Genomic DNA, 9,456 nt, shown 5'->3' with positions numbered 1-9,456 from the left:
AGGAGAAGAAGAGTAGATGAATAATTATGGGTAAGCACTGTAGAGTTAATCCTGTGTGTAGATATATATATATATATATATATATATATATATATATATATATATATATATATATATATATATATATATATATATATATATGCGAACAAGCCTGAATGGTCCCCAGGACATATGCAACTGAAAACTGACACCCCAGAAGTGACTCGAACCCATACTCCCAGAAGCAACGCAACTGGTATGTACAAGACGCCTTAATCCACTTGACCATCACGACCGGACAAAATGAGGTGATAGCCGAGGCTATATGAACCTCCCCACCGCCGGCACTCGGATAGTTATCTTGGGCATAGCATTTTACCAAATCACCTCATTCTTTGGGGCACACGTGAGGAACACAAATGCGAACAAGCCTGAATGGTCCCCAGGACATATGCAACTGAAAACTCACACCCCAGAAGTGACTCGAACCCATACTCCCAGAAGCAACGCAACTGGTATGTACAAGACGCCTTAATCCACTTGACCATCACGACCGGACAAAATGAGGTGATAGCCGCCTCTTTTTGTTCGCATTTGTGTTCCTCACGTGTGCCCCAAAGAATGAGGTGATTTGGTAAAATGCTATGCCCAAGATAACTATCCGAGTGCCGGCGGTGGGGTGGTTCATATAGCCTCGGCTATCACCTCATTTTGTCCGGTCGTGATGGTCAAGTGGATTAAGGCGTCTTGTACATACCAGTTGCGTTGCTTCTGGGAGTATGGGTTCGAGTCACTTCTGGGGTGTGAGTTTTCAGTTGCATATGTCCTGGGGACCATTCAGGCTTGTTCGCATTTGTGTTCCTCACGTGTGCCCCAAAGAATGAGGTGATTTGGTAAAATGCTATGCCCAAGATAACTATCCGAGTGCCGGCAGTGGGGTGGTTCATATAGCCTCGGCTATCACCTCATTTTGTCCGGTCGTGATGGTCAAGTGGATTAAGGCGTCTTGTACATACCAGTTGCGTTGCTTCTGGGAGTATGGGTTCGAGTCACTTCTGGGGTGTGAGTTTTCAGTTATATATATATATATATATATATATATATATATATATATATATATATATATATATATATATATATATATATATATATATATATATTTATATATATATATATATTTATATATATATATGTCGCACCTAGTAGCCAGAACGCACTTCTCAGCCTACTATGCAAGGCTCGATTTGCCAAATAAGCCAAGTTTTCATGAATTAATTGTTTTTCGACTACCTAACCTACCTAACGTAACCTAACCTAACCTAACTTTTTCGGCCACCTAACCTAACCTAACCTATAAAGATAGGTTAGGTTAGGTTAGGTAGGGTTGGTTAGGTTCGGTCATATATCTAAGTTAATTTTAACTCCAATAAAAAAAAATTGACCTCATACATAATGAAATGGGTAGCTTTATCATTTCATAAATACAAAATTAGAGAAAATATATTAATTCATGAAAACTTGGCTTATTAGGCAAATCGGGCCTTGCATAGTAGGCTGAGAAGTGCGTTCTGGCTACTAGGTACGACATATATATATATATATATATGCGAACAAGCCTGAATGGTCCCCAGGACAATATGCAACTGAAAACTCACACCCCAGAAGTGACTCGAACCCATACTCCCAGGAGCAAACGCAACTGGTATGTACAAGACGCCTTAATCCACTTGACCATCACGACCGGACATAATGAGGTGATAGCCGAGGCTATTTGAACCACCCCACCGCCGGCACTCGGATAGTTATCTTGGGCATAGCATTTTACCAAATCACCTCATTCTTTGGGGCACACGTGAGGAACACAAATGCGAACAAGCCTGAATGGTCCCCAGGACAATATGCAACTGAAAACTCACACCCCAGAAGTGACTCGAACCCATACTCCCAGGAGCAAACGCAACTGGTATGTACAAGACGCCTTAATCCACTTGACCATCACGACCGGACATAATGAGGTGATAGCCGAGGCTATTTGAACCACCCCACCGCCGGCACTCGGATAGTTATCTTGGGCATAGCATTTTACCAAATCACCTCATTCTTTGGGGCACACGTGAGGAACACAAATGCGAACAAGCCTGAATGGTCCCCAGGAAAATATGCAACTGAAAACTCACACCCCAGAAGTGACTCGAACCCATACTCCCAGGAGCAAACGCAACTGGTATGTACAAGACGCCTTAATCCACTTGACCATCACGACCGGACATAATGAGGTGATAGCCGAGGCTATTTGAACCACCCCACCGCCGGCACTCGGATAGTTATCTTGGGCATAGCATTTTACCAAATCACCTCATTCTTTGGGGCACACGTGAGGAACACAAATGCGAACAAGCCTGAATGGTCCCCAGGACAATATGCAACTGAAAACTCACACCCCAGAAGTGACTCGAACCCATACTCCCAGGAGCAAACGCAACTGGTATGTACAAGACGCCTTAATCCACTTGACCATCACGACCGGACATAATGAGGTGATAGCCGAGGCTATTTGAACCACCCCACCGCCGGCACTCGGATAGTTATCTTGGGCATAGCATTTTACCAAATCACCTCATTCTTTGGGGCACACGTGAGGAACACAAATGCGAACAAGCCTGAATGGTCCCCAGGACAATATGCAACTGAAAACTCACACCCCAGAAGTGACTCGAACCCATACTCCCAGGAGCAAACGCAACTGGTATGTACAAGACGCCTTAATCCACTTGACCATCACGACCGGACATAATGAGGTGATAGCCGAGGCTATTTGAACCACCCCACCGCCGGCACTCGGATAGTTATCTTGGGCATAGCATTTTACCAAATCACCTCATTCTTTGGGGCACACGTGAGGAACACAAATGCGAACAAGCCTGAATGGTCCCCAGGACAATATGCAACTGAAAACTCACACCCCAGAAGTGACTCGAACCCATACTCCCAGGAGCAAACGCAACTGGTATGTACAAGACGCCTTAATCCACTTGACCATCACGACCGGACATAATGAGGTGATAGCCGAGGCTATTTGAACCACCCCACCGCCGGCACTCGGATAGTTATCTTGGGCATAGCATTTTACCAAATCACCTCATTCTTTGGGGCACACGTGAGGAACACAAATGCGAACAAGCCTGAATGGTCCCCAGGACAATATGCAATTGAAAACTCACACCCCAGAAGAGACTCGAACCCATACTCCCAGGAGCAAACGCAACTGGTATGTACAAGACGCCTTAATCCACTTGACCATCACGACCGGACATAATGAGGTGATAGCCGAGGCTATTTGAACCACCCCACCGCCGGCACTCGGATAGTTATCTTGGGCATAGCATTTTACCAAATCACCTCATTCTTTGGGGCACACGTGAGGAACACAAATGCGAACAAGCCTGAATGGTCCCCAGGACAATATGCAACTGAAAACTCACACCCCAGAAGTGACTCGAACCCATACTCCCAGGAGCAAACGCAACTGGTCCGGACAAACGCATTATGTCCGGTCGTGATGGTCAAGTGGATTAAGGCGTCTTGTACATACCAGTTGCGTTTGCTCCTGGGAGTATGGGTTCGAGTCACTTCTGGGGTGTGAGTTTTCAGTTGCATATTGTCCTGGGGACCATTCAGGCTTGTTCGCATTTGTGTTCCTCACGTGTGCCCCAAAGAATGAGGTGATTTGGTAAAATGCTATGCCCAAGATAACTATCCGAGTGCCGGCGGTGGGGTGGTTCAAATAGCCTCGGCTATCACCTCATTATGTCCGGTCGTGATGGTCAAGTGGATTAAGGCGTCTTGTACATACCAGTTGCGTTTGCTCCTGGGAGTATGGGTTCGAGTCACTTCTGGGGTGTGAGTTTTCAGTTGCATATTGTCCTGGGGACCATTCAGGCTTGTTCGCATTTGTGTTCCTCACGTGTGCCCCAAAGAATGAGGTGATTTGGTAAAATGCTATGCCCAAGATAACTATCCGAGTGCCGGCGGTGGGGTGGTTCAAATAGCCTCGGCTATCACCTCATTATGTCCGGTCGTGATGGTCAAGTGGATTAAGGCGTCTTGTACATACCTGTTGCGTTTGCTCCTGGGAGTATGGGTTCGAGTCACTTCTGGGGTGTGAGTTTTCAGTTGCATATTGTCCTGGGGACCATTCAGGCATGTTCGCATTTGTGTTCCTCACGTGTGCCCCAAAGAATGAGGTGATTTGGTAAAATGCTATGCCCAAGATAACTATCCGAGTGCCGGCGGTGGGGTGGTTCAAATAGCCTCGGCTATCACCTCATTATGTCCGGTCGTGATGGTCAAGTGGATTAAGGCGTCTTGTACATACCAGTTGCGTTTGCTCCTGGGAGTATGGGTTCGAGTCACTTCTGGGGTGTGAGTTTTCAGTTGCATATTGTCCTGGGGACCATTCAGGCTTGTTCGCATTTGTGTTCCTCACGTGTGCCCCAAAGAATGAGGTGATTTGGTAAAATGCTATGCCCAAGATAACTATCCGAGTGCCGGCGGTGGGGTGGTTCAAATAGCCTCGGCTATCACCTCATTATGTCCGGTCGTGATGGTCAAGTGGATTAAGGCGTCTTGTACATACCAGTTGCGTTTGCTCCTGGGAGTATGGGTTCGAGTCACTTCTGGGGTGTGAGTTTTCAGTTGCATATTGTCCTGGGGACCATTCAGGCTTGTTCGCATTTGTGTTCCTCACGTGTGCCCCAAAGAATGAGGTGATTTGGTAAAATGCTATGCCCAAGATAACTATCCAAGTGCCGGCGGTGGGGTGGTTCAAATAGCCTCGGCTATCACCTCATTATGTCCGGTCGTGATGGTCAAGTGGATTAAGGCGTCTTGTACATACCAGTTGCGTTTGCTCCTGGGAGTATGGGTTCGAGTCACTTCTGGGGTTTGAGTTTTCAGTTGCATATTGTCCTGGGGACCATTCAGGCTTGTTCGCAATTGTGTTCCTCACGTGTGCCCCAAAGAATGAGGTGATTTGGTAAAATGCTATGCCCAAGATAACTATCCGAGTGCCGGCGGTGGGGTGGTTCAAATAGCCTCGGCTATCACCTCATTATGTCCGGTCGTGATGGTCAAGTGGATTAAGGCGTCTTGTACATACCAGTTGCGTTTGCTCCTGGGAGTATGGGTTCGAGTCACTTCTGGGGTGTGAGTTTTCAGTTGCATATTTTCCTGGGGACCATTCAGGCTTGTTCGCATTTGTGTTCCTCACGTGTGCCCCAAAGAATGAGGTGATTTGGTAAAATGCTATGCCCAAGATAACTATCCAAGTGCCGGCGGTGGGGTGGTTCAAATAGCCTCGGCTATCACCTCATTATGTCCGGTCGTGATGGTCAAGTGGATTAAGGCGTCTTGTACATACCAGTTGCGTTTGCTCCTGGGAGTATGGGTTCGAGTCACTTCTGGGGTGTGAGTTTTCAGTTGCATATTGTCCTGGGGACCATTCAGGCTTGTTCGCATTTGTGTTCCTCACGTGTGCTCCAAAGAATGAGGTGATTTGGTAAAATGCTATGCCCAAGATAACTATCCGAGTGCCGGCGGTGGGGTGGTTCAAATAGCCTCGGCTATCACCTCATTATGTCCGGTCGTGATGGTCAAGTGGATTAAGGCGTCTTGTACATACCAGTTGCGTTTGCTCCTGGGAGTATGGGTTCGAGTCACTTCTGGGGTGTGAGTTTTCAGTTGCATATTGTCCTGGGGACCATTCAGGCTTGTTCGCATTTGTGTTCCTCACGTGTGCCCCAAAGAATGAGGTGATTTGGTAAAATGCTATGCCCAAGATAACTATCCGAGTGCCGGCGGTGGGGTGGTTCAAATAGCCTCGGCTATCACCTCATTATGTCCGGTCGTGATGGTCAAGTGGATTAAGGCGTCTTGTACATACCAGTTGCGTTTGCTCCTGGGAGTATGGGTTCGAGTCACTTCTGGGGTGTGAGTTTTCAGTTATATATATATATATATATATATATATATATATATATATATATATATATATATATATATAGTTTAATCAATAGATGAGACTAACTAGGTTATGTAGAGGATGGAGGGGGGGGAGGGAGGGTGCCTACATGGCCCAGATATGTTGAGGGGTTGAGGGAGGGAGGCTTTCCCTCGACCTGAGAAGGTCCTGAGAGGGTAGGAGAGCAAGGCACTTAAGATGGGGAAGGAACAGCTGTTTTCAATTTTGTGTTTTGACAGTGGGGTCATTATTTTTTCTAGGTGACAGACCAGGTCGTATTGGGGCTGCAACAGGCGGATGTGGTCTATTAACCTTAATCGTTTTTCAAGGGGAGAGTCTAGGAGCTTGCTACTGTCCGACGTTCTGTGTGCAGTAGCTGGTGGGGTCATATCTCTCGCCTCCCCCTCCCACCCCACTTCCCCTCAGCCCCCCTCCCCCTCAACAGGTGACAGCCTGTATCTTTCACCTGTCAATTTCACACACTTACTCCGTGTGTCTGGAGGACTGCAATACGGTGTACCATACTTACTCCTGTCACAGCTCACTTTGCCATATAGCAGCAGCGACACATAGACCATGAGGCAGCCCACATACCGCAATGTAGGAGAACTGTACTGGTGTGTGGTCTTTGATGCCTCACACATTAAGGTGTGGTCATATGTCCCACCCTCCCCTCACTCCCCTCCCATGCAGCTGCCAGTCATCAATTCCCCACTTCACATTTCCCCAGGCCGCCATAAACGAGGTAAACACATTATATATATATATATATATATATATATATATATATATATATATATATATATATATATATATATATATATATATATATATATATATATATATATATATATATATATAATTTCGGGGTATTTAAACACTCCAAAGATTACCACCTCCTAACGGCAACTGGAGCAAGTGAGGGATCACTTACGTTTTTCATCAAGTCCCTGTAAATATGGGAGAACTCTGTGTCTATGCTTGATGCACAACTTGCATATTAACAGTTCTCCCATATTAACAGGGACTTGATGAAAAACGTAAGTGATCCCTCACTTGCTCCAGTTGCCGTTGGGAGGTGGTAATCTTTGGAGTATTTAAATACCCTGAAATTACCATCTCTTTTAAGGGTCTGAGCGTGGTGCAGTGGGTTAAAGGCGTACCTTTATGCCAGTTGCTGGAAGGCTTCTGTGCTGGCTAGGGTTCGAGTCTCCTGGTGGGAAAGTGTTCTAAAGTTGTATAACTTCTCTTGCGTGTTTAGGCAAGTGAGTTTTAAACTAAATGCCTGAGCCAGCCAATGCATGGATGATGATAGCAGTATTTAATTTAAGATGGAAAACTTTAAACTAAACTAAAAAATGAACATGCATGAAATGATTCCCACGTTCAGTAAACGCTTACTGAGTTGTAAAACTGAATGTCTAAGACATCCAATACGTTGTTGATGATGATAGTACTATTTTAAGATTGGAAAACTTTAAAACTAAACTAAATAATCACACATGAAGTGATTTCGACGTTCAGTAAACAATTACTGAGTTGTAAACTGAATGCCTGAGCCACCCAATACAAGGTTTATGACAGTAGTATTTTATTTTACATTTGAAAAACTTTAAACTAAAATGAACTCACATGAAGAAATGAAGGTAGCGAACATGTCTCCTAAGCTCTTTTATCTTCCCCAAAGGTTTTCCTCCTATCTCAACCCTATTAGTTCATGTTCTCGTGTTTCACTTTTTTGTTAAAACTAAATCTTCAACAAGATCCTGTAGATCTGAGGCAAAGTGAAATTGACACTGCTTAATTTAGAAACTGTACTTATGGTCGATCTCAAACCCAATGTCGGTGTAGGGACTTATATTGAATTTTGTAACTAGCTCATCAAGATTGTAACTTGCTTAGCTAAATGAAATGTGGGGTTCAGTCCCTGAGCCCATTATGTGCCTCTGTAACCCTTTCCAATACCCCCCACAAGATGGGTATGGGGATGCACAATAAATGAACTAAACTAACTAAACTGTCATACAGTACTAATGGCATAAGGTCAGCTTGATGAAACTGTAGATCCTATGTCCTACCAAATTGAAGCCAGGTATTTCACTAATGGCTCAACTCGATTAGAGTGTTGGAAAAACATTGATTTAGATGATATGTATGTATTTCTTGTACGATGTATGTTGATGACACATTGTGCAAAACACGTCATTTCAGATTATTGAAGCAAAGACTAATGTGTTCCAATAGCTATGTTCGGAAAATATATGTCTCGAGACAGGTTTCAGATACTTCACAGGTGTCTTCATTTGGCAAGTAATGAAGATCGGACAGAGGATGATAGACTTTGGAGAGTAAGGCCCGTTCTCAATGAACTGATTGGAAAGTTCAGAGATTTCTACGTACCAGCTCAGAAGCTGGTGATTGACGAATCCAGTGTTCTTTACAAAGGACGTGTTGCCTTCAAGCAGTATATTCCCTTCAAATGCCACAGATTTGGATTGAAATTTTTTGTTGTCTGTGACCTTCAAACGGGAATTGTGTTACACATGATTCTGTATAATGCTAGCAACGTAGACATTCCCGGTAATGACCAACATGGTTTCTCAGGTAGTGTGGTGAAGACACGCTTGCACCATGGCTGAAAAATGGTCACATTTTATACACAGATAACTATAATACAAGTGTCTTGCTAACTAGGTTCTAGCTTGAAAATAGAACTGGAGTGTGTGGCACAGCAAAGGCTAAAAGAAAGGAAATGCCAGTGTTTGATAATAATATTGAAGTTGGTGACTGCCAGCTAAGAAAAAGTGATCAAATACTCTCAGTGCGGTGGAAAGACAGGAGAGAAGTGAACATGTTGACAACCGTTCACACTGGTAAAATGGTGCACAGTGGCAAGGTGAACCGAACAACGAAACAACCAATATATAAACCAGAATGCGTTATGGACTATAACATCAGCATTTGGTTGAAAATTGTAACATGATGGTGGGCGCTGTTGAGTATGTATGGAAAACAGTGCTGTGGACCAATAAAAGTTTTTTTCACTTTGTTGACGTAACCATGCTGAACAATTTCAATATGTATCCGGTGAAAACAGGTCGTAAACCAAGTTTCCGTGGCAACCAAAGACCTATTATGATCCCGATACTGCACCATGCCCATGCTGCTACACCCAGGCTCACTTACAGGGATGGCTTTCAAGTACACACAAATGAGACCACAGAAACGTAAAACGCTACAAACATGGTATGAAGCATGTGCCGTCCCCGTGTGCTCCCCTTTGTCAACTGCTTCAATGACTACCACTGTCTCCAGGACTTCTAAACGTCTAATAATAGTGCAAACACCTGTACAAAATGAGTGGGTGCGTGTATATATTGATGAAAAATCTGAATACATATTATATATGCTGTAAAAGAAAACATTTGTGTGGGCATAATTGTGACATTAATATGTGA

Source organism: Procambarus clarkii, chromosome 27 (genome assembly GCF_040958095.1).
Source record: "Procambarus clarkii isolate CNS0578487 chromosome 27, FALCON_Pclarkii_2.0, whole genome shotgun sequence".
Taxonomy (NCBI): domain Eukaryota; kingdom Metazoa; phylum Arthropoda; class Malacostraca; order Decapoda; family Cambaridae; genus Procambarus; species Procambarus clarkii.
Note: the sequence above shows the minus strand (reverse complement) of the source record.